We start from the raw sequence: 15,022 nt of genomic DNA on the forward strand, positions 1-15,022 counted from the left end.
TTACATACATATGCATACACACCCACTCACACAGATTTAATTTTTCTCAATTTTGCCAAACTACCTTTTCTTCGGCTATCTGGCATGGCAGTACAGTGATACACAAGCCTTTCAGAAATCCAGCTGGATTCATGCCCAACTGAATCATTTCATTCTGCACTCTGTGTCCAGTTCCTGGAAATTAACAATAGACCACTTCACTTTGGTCTTTGATCCCCACCAGCTCAGTCAGGGTGTTTTTCCAGATGTTTCCGTCTTGGGTTGCTGTTACAAAAAAACACAACACAAGTGAAGCCAGGCCAAGCTGGCCTGCCCTTGGGGCTGAGGAATGTTCTCTTCTCCAAATAACCTGGTCATGGGCTGCATAAGGGTTAGAAAGAGGGAGAAACCCAAACTTTAAAATCTGAGAGATCCCTTGAATTTTAAGTGTTCTTTACAAAAATACCGTGCCCAGTGTCTTCACAAAGGCATTGTTTTCAGCCTGGTTTTAGTAAATTATTTACGTTTTGAAGTAAGTTAACATGCTGTTATTATTATTATTTTTTTTCTCAGTCTAATTTACCCTAAACTGACACTCTCAAGAGTTTAAAAGCCAATGGACATGGAAAAAGTCTTTAACTGCCAAGGGATTATGCCATTTAGGTGTTTGGACAGAGATAAAACAAATAACTGGCATCATTATGCCTTCTATCAAAGTTTCATAAGCAAAACTTTCATAGCATGTTTTAACAGAAATGGCAGAAAACAAGCCCACAGCAACAGGAACTTGAATCACTCCCTATGAAATTAACTTGATTGCTCTAGAAAAAAGAACAGGAAAGTGAAAAAAAAATGCTAAAAGAGAGATGCCCCAGAGCAGGGCTCTGTATTCTACCTGCACTTCCGCCAGAATGGCTCTTGAGAATGTCTTTAGATGTTCTTAAATGTTCTAATGCACAGGCCCTGAAGCTTGATGTGAGATCTTCAGAGCAGTTTCGTGGAAAATGGCAACAGGAACCAGTCCTCATGATAGGCTCCTCTCGAGCTGCCACTGAAATCTGACTCTAGGAGAGCCTGGGTGGCTCAGTTGGTGAAGCATCTACCTTTTGGCCAGGTCATGATCCCAGCCAGGGTCCTGGGATCCAGCCCTACTTTGGGCTTCCTGCTCAGCAGAGAATCTGCTTCTCTCTCTTTCTCTCTCTTTCTCTCTCTTTTTCTCTTTCTGCCCCTCCCACAGCTTGTTCTCTCTCAAATAAATAAATAAAATCTTTAAAAAATAAAATCTGACTCTAGAAAGAGTTATGTATGAATGTTGACCTTCTCACATAAAATAAAATGCTTATTTTATTAGTGTTTTCTGATTTGATGTGTGCTATTACTAACACCTAGTATTATTTACTGAGCTTGATTTCCAGGTAGGAAATACCTTTTGAGATGCCCGTGGATTCTCTGCTGTGGCAATTCCTGTCCCCAGTATATTCAAAACAGCAACATACAGATACATGAAAGAAAGAACCTCTAGGAGAGTCTTCACAGAAACATTTTTTGGTAGCGAACAAAAACTGGAAACTATTGAACGCCTATCAACAGGAGATTGGATAATATTATGATAGATTCGCACATGGACTGGTAGGCAGTAATGGCAAGAAACTAATTATAATGACACTCAGCAATAGGGATGACATTAAACATTTCACAAACGTAAAGCTGAGTGAAAGAAATTGTTACAGAAGAGCACATAGTTTATGATTCCATTTATATAAGAACAAAGACAGGCAAAACCAATCAGTCTGTTAGAAGTTAAGATAATGGTTATACCTGGGGTAGATGCTAATTCAAAGGGAGCAGGAGGAAGGCTCCCGGGATGCCAGTCACATTGCTTTGTGATCTGAGCAAAGGTTACATACAAGGGCTATTCAGTTTATGGAAACTCTTTGAGATGTGCCCAGCTTATGTTTACTTCTCAATATGCATTTTAGATTTCAGTACACTGGTACAACTGCAAACATGTGTTCATTTATTAAAGAGAGTAGCAGTAGAAAAAATTCAGTTAAGACCTACCTACACTTAAGAAAAAGTAACTCTGGGTTTGAAATTTAAATAGAAACATATTTTGTGAATATTCAGATCTTGTTTTCTAACTTTAAATGGTAGAAGATTTTCTGATTGCATGTCAGTGTGGTTACATCGTGTAGTTATTATTTGACTAGGAACTCTTCAAAGAGCTGGCATAAAATGGTGCTCCATAAAAGTAGGTTGAATTGAATTAAAACAACAGATGCTATCTTCCTGTATAAAACGTTCTGAATTTCTTTGATTAGACATTCTCTCTCCCTTCTTTGAAACTGCGCAATATTTTGTATTCCCCTTAGGGATATATAGACTACCTTGTATTATACTTGATTTTCTAAATTCCTTGGGGCAAGGTCAAGTCTGTTGTTCATCTTTGAATCTTCTGTGATATTCTAGAGACAGTCAATATGGTGCTAAGGTTAAGAGCTTATATATTGGTGCTAGATTGCATGGGTTCAAGTTCCCTCTCTGCCCCTTATGAATTATATAACTTTGGGTAAACACTTAGCCTTTCTGTACTTTAGTTTCCTTCTTTATAAAATGGGGATAATTGTGGTACTTGTCTCTTAGGCTTGTTATAAAGATTAAATCAGTTAGATGCATAACATTATGAGAATAGTTCCAGACACATAGTAAATGCTCAATAATTGTTAGTTTCTATTTTTGATAGTTGTATCATTATGATTCTTATAGTGATTTCTGAATGAGAAAAAGAAAAAAAGGACATTGCAAAGACTTAGCAGTAGTGGTCCATCAAGTCTTCTATAAAATGTAGAATTGTTTGGTAAAGATCTGCTGATTCCCAAGTACAACTTTTTTCCGATAGTCTTCGAATACAGTGTCTTCATCTCCTGTAGCTAAATGTATTCAAACTATTCTACACACTTTTTAGGGTTATTTTTGGCAAATATTGGTGGTCTCCTGATTCAGTTAGAAAGACTACACTGTGGTAATAAATGGGCTCCAGATGAATAATTTTGAAAGGCAATGAAAGTTTATATCTAGCTCAGTCCAACTAAGAATTACTGTTCCGCCGCCACATGGTGGTTCAAGGGTCCAGGTTCATTCCATGGGGGCACCATTCCCTGAGCCCTATCCTTGTCTATATCCAGCTGAGAGAAGAGGGAAAAGAACCTGGGGGTGCTGCATCTACGTCTTAAAACCCTGAAACAAAACGGCGCACGTCTTTTACCCTCACATTTCCTTGGCTAGACGTTAGCTGCAAAGACTTCCCATGCAATTGAGAAGAGGCTGCTAAATGGAATTTCAATGTGTACCCCAGAAGAAGCAAGTGAGTTTTGTTTTGTTTTGTTTTTGATTTTTAAAATATATTTTATAAGATTTTATTTATTTATTTGACAGAGAGAGAGAGATCACAAGTAGGCAAGAGAGGCAGGCAGAGAGATGGGGAAGCAGGCTCCCTGCTGAGCAGAGAGTCTGATGTGGGGCTCGATCCCAGGACCCTGAGATGACCTGAGCTGAAGGCAGAGGCTTAACCCACTGAGCCACCCAGGTACCCCGAAGCAAGTTAGTTTTAGGAGCAATTCACAGTATAAACTGGGGTAACTGAAGGTTTCACTTTTCTCCCTGACAACCCCAGGACCAATACCTAAGCACACTCAAAACACTTTTTTTCCACACATACACTCATTAACAATCAGGCCCTAACAACGATAGTATCTTTTCTGAAGCTCATCAAAATCCCAGCTCTCCATCAAGTGTGTCAACCACAGCTGACAAGAGAGAGTCCCTTTGAGATAAACGCAACACTATTGTGGGGTCAGGACTTCTGCTGACCTGAGTGATGATTCCATTTGGCCACCAAGGTCTTACGAATCATGTCAGGATACAGCACTCTTGTGGAGTCCAATCTCAGAAGGCATTTCAGAGACTATACACAGCTCACTAGACTCTTCTAGCATGACTACAGAAGAGTAGAGATGTCTCAGTATTCTACCCAATTCACATACTTGCAGCACCAGAAACTTCATTAACCCAAACCCTCGCATTTTATGTACAGATTGCCAATTACAACAACTTCTAAGGTAGTGCGGTGATAAACATGACTAAAGCAAATCTGTAGGGGCACCCTGCGATGTGGCCTCTTGATGAAACACTAGCTAACTACAGTGGAAGTGTGTATTCCTAGTTACAGCGACCAGTTGCCCCTCGGGTAGAGAGTAAACAGATGACTCACACTTACCTGCTGCCCACGCAGAAATATGTTTATGATAGTCGACATACCATTATGAAAAGGAACTTTTAGCCTTTAGTCAAATATCCCTCTAACAGAGATGCCCACCTAGGAAAGTTTCCCTGTAATAAACCACTTACTTATAATTCTGTGGCTTAACATGTAATGCTTACTTGAAATACGGAATGTTGAGTGGAAGCCAAGCAGCTATGTTCTGCTATGAGGAAGTTGTGGATTCCTGCCATTATTTTTTCTCTCTTCAAAGATTAATAGGGGACAACGACTTCCTGATTCAATAATCCTCATAAAAGAAGGAAGTAATGAAATGTTAGCATTCTTCAGTGACTTTGCTTTTGGAAAACATCCCAAAGCCACTGTGCGTTGACTGATCGCCTGAGCAGGGATGTCCTCTGGGTGGTTTTGTACAAAATACTTGTGTTTAGGTTGTGCTGCCTGAGATGGGGGAAGTATCTGTGGTGAATGTTATTCGTACGCGGTTTCAGATATGGGAAGAATTCTTATCTCTTCATGATGGTCTTTTGTTAGTTTTGTATCACTGTTGCTCGTGGGATGGATCTGTTTCCCCAAAATGTGATGTTAACTGGATTCTAGACAGAAGGTTTATTTCTCAGTTGCATTATTTGTTTTCAAATTCAGTGGTGGGGTCCCAAAGGAATGTTGGAGACCACTCCACTTGTGCTGGGGGCCACTATCTTCATAGACTATGGTTTTCACCATGGCAATGTGAATAGAATTTTCAGCTCTCTGAGCTCTTCTGCATTCTTAAGTAAGCTTGCATAATACTGCGGGGGACAAAGCACTTGCCCGTTGAAAGCCAAGTGAATGAATAAATTTGGCCTCGGGATTTTTGAACTGTTGTGAAAGACTTTTTTGTGTTTTAGCTCTTTTTTTTTTTTAATCACAAAATTTTTTTTTTCTTCAGATAATATCCTTGTTATCCAAAATGTGATGTATAATTCAGATAGGCACAAATTTAGCACATAAAAGTTATACGTAAAGTATGTGGTGTGGCTATCTGAACAATGATTTCTAGTTTATATAGTCTTCTAAGAAATTTTATCTTACATAAAAGTGCCCCCCCCTTAAATGTTTGACTGGCATTTGATGCTGAGCATGACACGGTGATCCTATAAACCCTATAGAATCTTTGAGAGATCTTGCCATACTATTGAATAGCACTGAACACTATTGAACTATTCTTGTTCTAGAAGATAGATGCCTGAGGCCAAAAGGAACCTGTTCAGTTACAGAACAACTTGTGTTGGATTGATTTTGTTTTGTTTTGTTTTTGTCACATTCTCTCTTTCCTAACCAAGTACCAGTTTTAACTACTGTTGCCCAAAGACCATTCTAAGTTATCCAAGTCATTTAATGGTTACTTTAGGAAATGTAAAGAGTTGTTGTGTATAGTGTATATTGTATATTGTGTATATTGAACTGTCATGTCAGATTGTGTACAGTGGAATGCAAGCATTTAACTCAATAAAGACTGGTTGGCCAGAGACGTATATGAGTCTCTAAAGTGGATCAGGGCTTAGAAGAATGTTGACCAAAATGCCCATCACTGCCGGTCACGTGTAGTATCTCAGCGCATCTCAATTTGAACTGTAAAGTATGTAGAGGTCTGGTCACCTGAGCCAAGGAGCTATGTCTTGAAGAGAAAACCGACTTAGAATTATGAGTCCAAAGCCATTTTGGCCTGTGGATCTAGGTGATGTTGTCAAGATCAGCTCCTTAAGACCAGGAACTCCTTTTATTTTTACAGTATACTAAGCCATTTTTCCATAATGGCGCACAAACACACAACTAGTTTTGTTGTTGTGATGGCTCTTGAGAAAACATTCAGGTTGCTTTGTGTGATGGGAACAAGCTAAATGAGAAGGCCTATTTTCTTTTCTTTTTCTTTTTTTTTTTTTTTAAGGTTTTACTTATTTATTCGACAGACAGAGATCAGAAGTAGGCAGAGACAGGCAGAGAGAGAGGAGAAAGCAGGCTCTCTGAGGAACAGAGAGCCTGATACAGGGCTTGATCCCACCTGAGATCAAGACCTGAGCCTAAGGCAGAGGCTTTAACCCACTGAGCCACCCAGGCACCCCGAGAAGGCCTATTTTCTTAAAGACAATTTGATTTAGTTAAATCAAAAAATAATAACACATTTCTCATCCCTTCAGTGACTATTAAAAATATTTCTCTAAATTATATTTCTGATCATGCTTCTGGAAGCTCCAAACTGGACCTGCTTCTTTTTTTTTTTTTAAGTTGGCAGACAGAACGTCATTTGATGGCATCAACTAGTTGTCTTTCATGGCCCACTTCTATTTGAATTTGATTTTTACTTTTCAATAACTTACATCACAGCAGTTCAATCTGGTCATAGGGTTAAAGGTAATAATGTTTATTGTGCATTTGGTGCAAAACATAAGAAAACACCATAACAAACATAGAATGGATCCAAATTATGGCAGAATACATTATTTATTAAAGCATTTTATTTGCCTATAATGAGAACTGGAAAGTCTCTGGGTATTTATAATTGGCTATATGCAAGCAGTAATACTGAAAGATCCATATAAGGATCAAATAAATTACACTTAATTAAAGTGGTTATGCTAGGAACATTGCAACACTGTTTTTAATTTGAGGATGAAAAGTTATTTTCATTACTATGAATAATTCCCTGGCCTTAGTCTGAGGTAGGGGTTCTGTCTAGGTTAGGGCAATTTAGGTTAGTCTGTAGGTTATCCCACCAACAAATAAATTAGCAGTTTTAGTTTACGGAACTGACTTATGGGGAAGCTTACCTAAAACTCAGCTATTTCTTGGCATAATTAAATAGCTTATTCAATAGGTTTTGGCATTTCTGGGATTTCATATATATTGGGTTTTTTAATTGATAATTAATTTTTACTTATTTACTTATTTTTATTTGAGTAAAGTTGACATATAATGTTACATTAGTTCCAGGTGTACAACATAGTGATTCAAGAGTCCCGTACGTCCTGCTGTGCTCCCCACAGCGTAGTTCCCATCTGTCACCATACAGCCTTATTACAGCATCATCACTGTATTCCCTGTGCTGTGCCTTTCATCCTCGTGACTTGTTCATTCCATAACTGGAATCCTGTACCCCTCACTTCCCTTCTCCTCTTTTGCCCATCCCCCTGCCCTCACTCAACTCTGGCATCAGTTTGTTCTCCGTGTTTATGGGTCTGTTTCTGCTTTTGTTTGCTCATTAGTTTGTTTTCTTTTTTAGATTCCTGTATAAGTGAAATCATATGACATTTGTCTTTCTCTCTCTGACTTATTTCATTCAGCATAATACCCTTTAGGTCCATCTGTGTTGTCTCGAATGTCAAGATCTCATTCTTTTTATAACTGGGTAATATTCCGTTATATATATACACATACATGTCACATCTTCTCTATCCATTTGTCTCTGGATGGACACTTGGGTTGCTTCCAAATCTGGACTACTGTAAATCATGCTGTAGTACACATAGGGGTGCATGTATCCCTTTGAATTCGTGTTTTCATTTTCTTTGGGTAAATATCCAACAGTGGAATTACTGGGTCATATGGTGTTTCTATTTTTAAATTTCAGGGAACCTCCATACTGTTTTCCACAGTGGCTGCACTAATTTACATTCCCCTGATAGTGCCCAAGCTTTCCTTTTTCTCCATATCCTCGCCAACCTTGTTGCTTCTTGTCTCTTTACTAGTAGCCATACTGACAGGTGTGAGGTGATAACTCATTATGGTTTTGATTTACATTTTCTTGATGATGGGTGATGTTGAGCATCTTTTCATGTGTCTGTTCATGTACAGTATTGTAAATATATGTTGTGTTTACTTACATGTAAAGGATTTGAGATAGCTGAGTATAAACCTCTGGCTTCTTACTACAGCACAGACAAAGATAAGTAGTTTTGGCATCTATTTTCACTTCTTGGTTATTATGCAGAAGGAAAGCACCATCCTGGACACTGTGTACCAGATAGGCATCTGGCACCTTTCATGAAATCTCAGAAGGGAAATGCTCATTTCTTTCCAAGAAAATCCAGTACTGTTCACCTTTCTCTAATGATTGGTTTGATGGCTAATTAAATAAGTCAACTTTTATAAAGTGGTTTCTTGAAGAAAAAAAAAAATTGGTAGGTCATAAATCAGTTTAATAATCATGTGCCAAGTTATATGTCCTGTGGATTTATATATGTAAATGAATCAGTGAAAATTAAGGTACAACACCCTTTTAAACCAATATTCATTATGTAGAAAAGCATCGCCTTTGTAGCTCATGACATTTATTTCCTATTTGCCGCCCAGGTCTTTTTTTCAGTTCTAAGTAGATATTTTCCAGACCTTTTTGGAGTCATTTTCCGTAGCAAAGTTTTGATGATACGACCTAATTCTTCCAGTTTTCAATTTCTGCTTGGCCCATGCCCCATTTGGCACTTATCTGTGGAGGATCAAGAGAAGTTAGTGAAGATATTTGTAGCTAAAGGTCTGGAAAATGGAAAACTTGCATGCTGGAGAGTAATGGCTTTGCCTGCACAAGGTGAACTTCATGCTGAGCTACGTCTAGTATATGAGCCACTCAGGAAGTTGGTCTGGAAGACCAGATTCTACCCTAGAAATTCTTAGGCAGATCTGTAACAGTAGTGGAGAGACTGGAAAAATTACTAACTACTTGGTCAGCACTGACTTTTTAAAATTTTTTTCTTATTTTTTTAGAGGGGAGAAGGGCAGAAGGAGGAAGAGAGAGACTCTTAGCCAGGCTTCATGCCCAGTGCATGAGCCTAACGAGGGGGGCTCGATCTTATGATCCTGAGATCATTTCCTGAGGCAAAGTCAAGACTCAGAGCTTAAGCAGGAGCTCCCAGGACAGACTTTGTTTTTTGTCTTTTGTTTTTTGTTTTTTTAGATTTTATTTTTTATTTATTTATTTGAGAGAGAGAGATCACAAGTAGGTAGAGAAGCAGGCAGAGAGAGAGAGGAAGGGAAGCAGGCTCCTTGCTGAGCAGAGAGCCCGATACGGGACTCGATCCCAGGACCCTAAGATCATGACCTGAGCCGAAGGCAGCGGCTCAACCCACTGAGCCACCCAGGCGCCCTGTTTTTTTTTTTTTTTTTAAAGGGAATGGATTCATTCAATCCAATGAAGAAATTAAGTATCCATGAAACACAAATAAAATGGAGACAGTGAAGACTATTAGCTTTGAGCTTAATGTGGGTTGCCAGATTCTGTCAGTAAAGAAAATTAAATAAAGATATGACTTTACTGTGGAGCTCTGGTCTATAAGATCACCTGTTTGAAGGGCATGGTCTTGAGATCCATGTTGGCCTAGTGAAGGTCGAAACAAAACTTCCTTGCCATGTTGACGACGGTGAAGAGAAAAATTGCCCTGGATCTCTTGCAGTCCCAGAGTTTACCTCTAGGCTAAAACCTGTGGGTTGATATTCAATCACTCGCGGTAGAGTGTGTGGGCTCAAACTTTTGCTTGTCAGCATGACCACAAAATTGTTTAAGGCAACTTGGTTGTCTTCATAAGACTCAAAATTTAAAAAAAAAAAAAAAAAAAAAAAGTACAATGTTGACAAGAATCACCCCCTCAATATTAAGTGTTTTGTGTTAAGAAATCTGAATGTGTTTGGTATCTTAAATGTTTGAGGATCTTCACTGAGGAAGACATGATCTCCAAGTCCTGGGATCGAGCCCTGTGTGGGGCTCCCTGTTCAGAGGGCTGTCTGATTCTCCCTCTGCCTCTCCCCTCTGCTTGTGCTCTCTGTCTCTGTCTCTCTCTCTCAAATGAATAAATAAAATCTTAAAAAAGAAGAAGAAGTAGTAGTAGTAGTAGTAGTGGTAGTAGTAGTTTGGGACACCTGGGTGGCTCAGTCCATTAAGCATATGCCTTCAGATCGGGTCACAATCCCAGGGTCCTGGATCAAGTGCCACATCGGATTCCCTGCTGAGTGCAGAGCTTGCTTCTGTCTCTGTTGGCCGTTCCCCGGGCTTGTGTTCTCTTGCGCTCTCTCTGACAAATAAATGAATAATTTTTTTTTAAAAGTTTGATTAACTAATGAGAGTAGTTATTAATCAAAGATCCAATTTATAATCAATCAAATTAACAATTTGAAAGAAATCGTTAATAGTTGCTAAATTTCTCAAGAGACAAAAAAATTTTACAAATTGGATGGAGACACTTCAGGAATATGTATTTTCAAAGAATAACTTCTAGGTAATCTTAACTATGCACAAAAACCATCCTGGGGGTACTAAAAGTCACACAGTCGTACTCACCTGACACAGTTCTTCTTCAAACGGTGTATTTGTTTATTTGAAAGAAAAAGCCCCCAACTGGACAACATTTCCCCTAATAGTCTCAAGCCCTGATTGGGAAAGAATTTCTGCTGCCTTTTAGGATGCAGGACTGAGCCGGACCTGAGTGAAACTGTGCGGACGCCTTATTGTCCTTTCCCAGTCATCCTGAACTCTGGGGAGCTCAGTGACAATGCCAAAAAATAAATGGCCGTCAGTCACACACACAAGACCTCCTTAATGTTAGCCACTGCAAGAACAGTTGGACAAATTCCATGCTTTGCTTTAAAACGATGAGTCCCACCATTAATTCAGATTTAGCTTCGAGAAACGGCTGTTGCTACCTCCAAGCAACTCGGACTAATCTTGCATGTCCTTCATTAGTACTTTTACTACAAGCCTTCTTTCATTCCAGAGCTCTCTAGAATGTATTCATCCTCTCCCTCCGATGTGGCCAATGAACATTACCTTAATTTGCAGCACCCTGCTTCTGCTACGAGGCATAGGGACCAGAGAACTTCTTTTGGTCTGTTTGTTTCTATGTCAGCTTGCTGAAATTAGCAAGAACATATATTGCCCCCTGCCCCCAATTTGGGTTCTGGAGTTATCTATTCAGGCCAGACGCAGGAATTGTGGTTTGTAGAGACAGCCCCCAAAAGTGTTTACATCGTCAAGGATTTGGGTGGAAGATAGGAATACAAATGGGAGGAGAATAAATATTTTAGCGAGCACAAACAAATCTGTTTCTGTTAACACAGCTCTATGATTCATCAGGCTAGTTATTTAAATATCATTCCAAAGGCTTGATCAAAACTAAATGAAGATGACAATCAGTTTACAAGATGGAGATACTTCTTCCCCATTTTATGAGTGAATCTAGTTTTCTGATTCACATAAAGAAAGGGCTGGGGAGGGGTGCCTGGGTGGCTCAGTGGGTTAAAGCCTCTGCCTTCAGCTCAGGTCATGGTCTCAGGGTCCTGGGATCGAGCCCTGCATCGGGCTCTCTGATGGGTGGGGAGCCTGCTTCCCCCTCTCTCTCTGCCTGCCTCTCCGCCTGCTTGTGATTTTTCTCTCTCCGTCAAATAAATAGATAAAATCTTTCAAAAAAAATTGTATTCACCCTTCCCTTTAAAAAAAAGAAAGAAAAAGTGCTGGTGATTTCGGCAGACGCTGCATAAAGTTCAGGAGGACTGGCGGGGAATGGAATTCAAACATCTGAGCAAAATGAGGCAACATTGGGATGGACGGTGGCTGGCTGTGCCGTATGACATAAATTTGACTGTCTGGGCCCAAGTTCACTCACAGAAGTTTGGAAGAACTAGGGTCCATATATCTGTGTCACTCACTACCTTGCACTCAGTGGACTTGGCGTAAGCCCTTGTTTTTTATAATTCTGCCTTCTTCACTTCTGATTCCTTTGCATTAATCCTATTCCCAAATAGATCACAGTTCGCTCCTGTCATCCCAAAGTACCTGTTAGAAAACTGGTAACACCTATCACTCAAATGTTTGATGAGTTGGTTCATTTGAATTGAGGGGAGACAGTTTCCATGAATTGGCAAATATTGAATTCATTGATTTATTCATTATTGACAAACAGATATTGAGCATCTCCTGAGGACGAGGCATCAGACTAGCTGCTTCAGATGCTGAGGTTAGAAAACCAGTCAAGGTGTTGGCCCTCGAAGGACGTCAGTCTAGGAGGCTGACAGCACCAAAACAGAAATGGCACAGCTGATGATTACATAAGAAAATGTCGAAAGTTCTAAGACCTGGGAAACTAAATTATAGAGGAACCTAAATTTAGGGGCAGGGATTAAGATATCTGTGCTAAGAAAAATGACACTGTAGCCAGGGGTTCCCAAGTGACCGCTCAATGGAATCCCGTAGGGAATGCTTAAAAAATACTGATGCCTGGTCCCCACCTCCAGCCGTCCTGATTGAATTTGCATGGGGTGTGATCCGGGCTGTGGGTAGTTGAGAGGCTGTATGGGTGATTCTAATGCACAGCAAAGTTTGAGAACCAGTGATTTGAGCTGAGACCCAAACGGTACAAAGGAGATGACCAGGTGAAAAATGGAGAGGAGAATTCACGTGTCCTGGAAGCAGGAAGGATTGCGCTCAAGGACTGAAAAAAGGCTCTTTGCAGGATCAGTGTGAAAAAATGGGGCAGAGGTTACCTGACCTAAGGCAGTTTGGCCAGACAGGGTGCTGAAGTTAATTTTGTTAGATCAGAGTAGTAACCAGGAAGTCCTAAGGAGGTAAGAAAAAAGTCACTGCCTTATCACCTGCCTACCATCTTGTAAAACAAGTAGATTTCAAACAATTTTATCAGACATTAGTTTAACAAAAAGCCTTTGGTAAAGCAGGCACAAAACAGTTCCTACACTTTGTTCCTTAAGCTCTAGAAAGTCTCAGCTCTCTGTATTTCTAGATGCACTGACCTTCCCTTATAGGAAAGGTGTGCTTGAGACAAACAACAGCATTTACATGGCGGGTTTCTGGGCTTTCTACCTGGCATCATAAATCAGAAATGCTTATACACCAATGGCTGGGCACAGATCCAACTAGGGATGCAACCACAGGCACTGTTTCTCCGAGAGGTACAGGAATCAGGCCTAAGGGATACAGGATATAGGATACAGGCCCAGCTAGATTCTTCATGCGACAGTGGGGGCAGAGCTAACTGATTTTTTTTCACACACATATTTTGAATATCTGAAATGTTGCCTAATGAGATCATGTTATTACATCCGTTAGGCTAATGAACAAAACATCACTTTCCCAGTACAAACACACAGTTGATATTTATTTGGTATTAGCCAAATTTCTACTCTTGATCGATAATACGGATAATGGCAGAGCTGGTAACTACGTCTAGGCTGTGGCTCTTTCTGATTGGGTGTTAACCGCTCACTCTGACCTGGGCACTCTCCATAGCTTGTTAGCTAATGACTCCAGGGCATCCAAGTTTAAGGCAACTAGGATATGCACAATATCACACTGATTATAATGAAGTTACAGACCTCAAAACAAGGGAATGATGGTCATCTCTAAGCCTGGAAAGATTGGAGAAGAGGCAGGGATAAAATCTTTCTTGGATGAGAAAGCTGACACCGATTAACTTCCCTTCCTGCATATTTATAGAACACAAGAGCTTATTGTGCATAAGGACAGAAACTTGGAAATGAAGGAAGAGGCTAAAAGCTGGTTGGATATTCCCTTTTCTAAACCGACAAATGCCTTCATTGTCTGGCTGCGTGAATGACTTTAATTGCCACTTGAGAAAAACATCGCTTCTCCCAAGTCTTAACAATGTATCGATCCCTAATTTTCCTTATTTCTCAATATCTGGGGATTTAGGTAGTACTCAGAAAACTCTTGGATGTAATTATCGAATTATCATGCTATCTCCCTGGATCATTGTATACCCCACTGGGGGGATTCCTTCCAGGAGCCTTTGGCTCTTTTTCAGTAATGAGGTGCCATCTTTGATCAAGAGAAATCAAAGTGAGGATCTGAGTACCTCGGGACTCCCGGCCCCAACCGCGGGCAGATTGTGGGAGCCGCTTTCCCACAGTCAGTTCAAAAGACAAGGCAGGGATTTTGAAATCTGCGTTTGATTTCTTTTTGATACTGCTAGATTATGTAGCTTCAGCGGCTGGCTAGCCCTTTATGTTGCTCTCAGTAGTCGAGATATTTATGATGCCTACTCCAGTTCCCGCCACTCATCTGCTTTTGTTGCCAGAGGATTCTTTTGCCTTCAGAGCAGATAATTCTTTAGACTCGCTTTTCATGAGTCAGCATTTTCTGAGCCCTTTTGTATTACAGATAGAGCCTGTGATCGTGGTCTGTGGCGTCTATAGAAATAATATGCGGGCCATATATGTCATTTAAGATTTTTCTGGGAGCTCTATTTGGAAGTGCAAAAAGAAGCATGAACATTTTTTTTGGTAGTTCAATATATCCAAGTAGTGTCATTTCAACATGTAATTGGTATAAAAATTATTAATGAGGTTTTCCTTTTTTTCCTATTATGTCTTTGTAATGCAAGTGTATTTTACTCTGTTAGCCTATCTCAGTTGGCAGTGGCCACATTTCAAGTGGCCCCATAGCTACATGTGGCTAGCTAGTGGCTACCATCTCTGACAACAGATACTGTCACCAAGAAATCTGTTCTGTAATTAATCCATTTCCCATTCAGCTTATCATTTGTGTTGATTTTTTTAAAAGCATATGTTTGGATCCTTCCCTGTCTTCCCAGTGGTTCTCACGACCAGTGGCTTCTGTTTTTGAGATGCCAGGATGAAGGCGATTGCTGGAGGCAAGCTTATTGGCCCTATGGAGTTCAACCATGGTACCCTTGAAGCCTTAATCCCACACCCTAACCATTTTCTTGAACCACGCATGGCCATATAAAGGATTTGGACTGATGGCTC

At 40.0% G+C, this 15,022-nt stretch overlaps 1 protein-coding gene across 1 annotated transcript in view; it reads left to right on the top strand.

Annotated features, from left to right (window-relative positions):
* LHFPL6 (LHFPL tetraspan subfamily member 6) overlaps window positions 1-15,022 on the top strand; it is a 243,764-nt gene that overhangs the window by 167,957 nt on the left and 60,785 nt on the right. The gene's annotated exons all lie outside the window — the stretch shown is intronic.

This window comes from Mustela lutreola, chromosome 13 (assembly GCF_030435805.1).
Source record: "Mustela lutreola isolate mMusLut2 chromosome 13, mMusLut2.pri, whole genome shotgun sequence".
NCBI lineage: Eukaryota > Metazoa > Chordata > Mammalia > Carnivora > Mustelidae > Mustela > Mustela lutreola.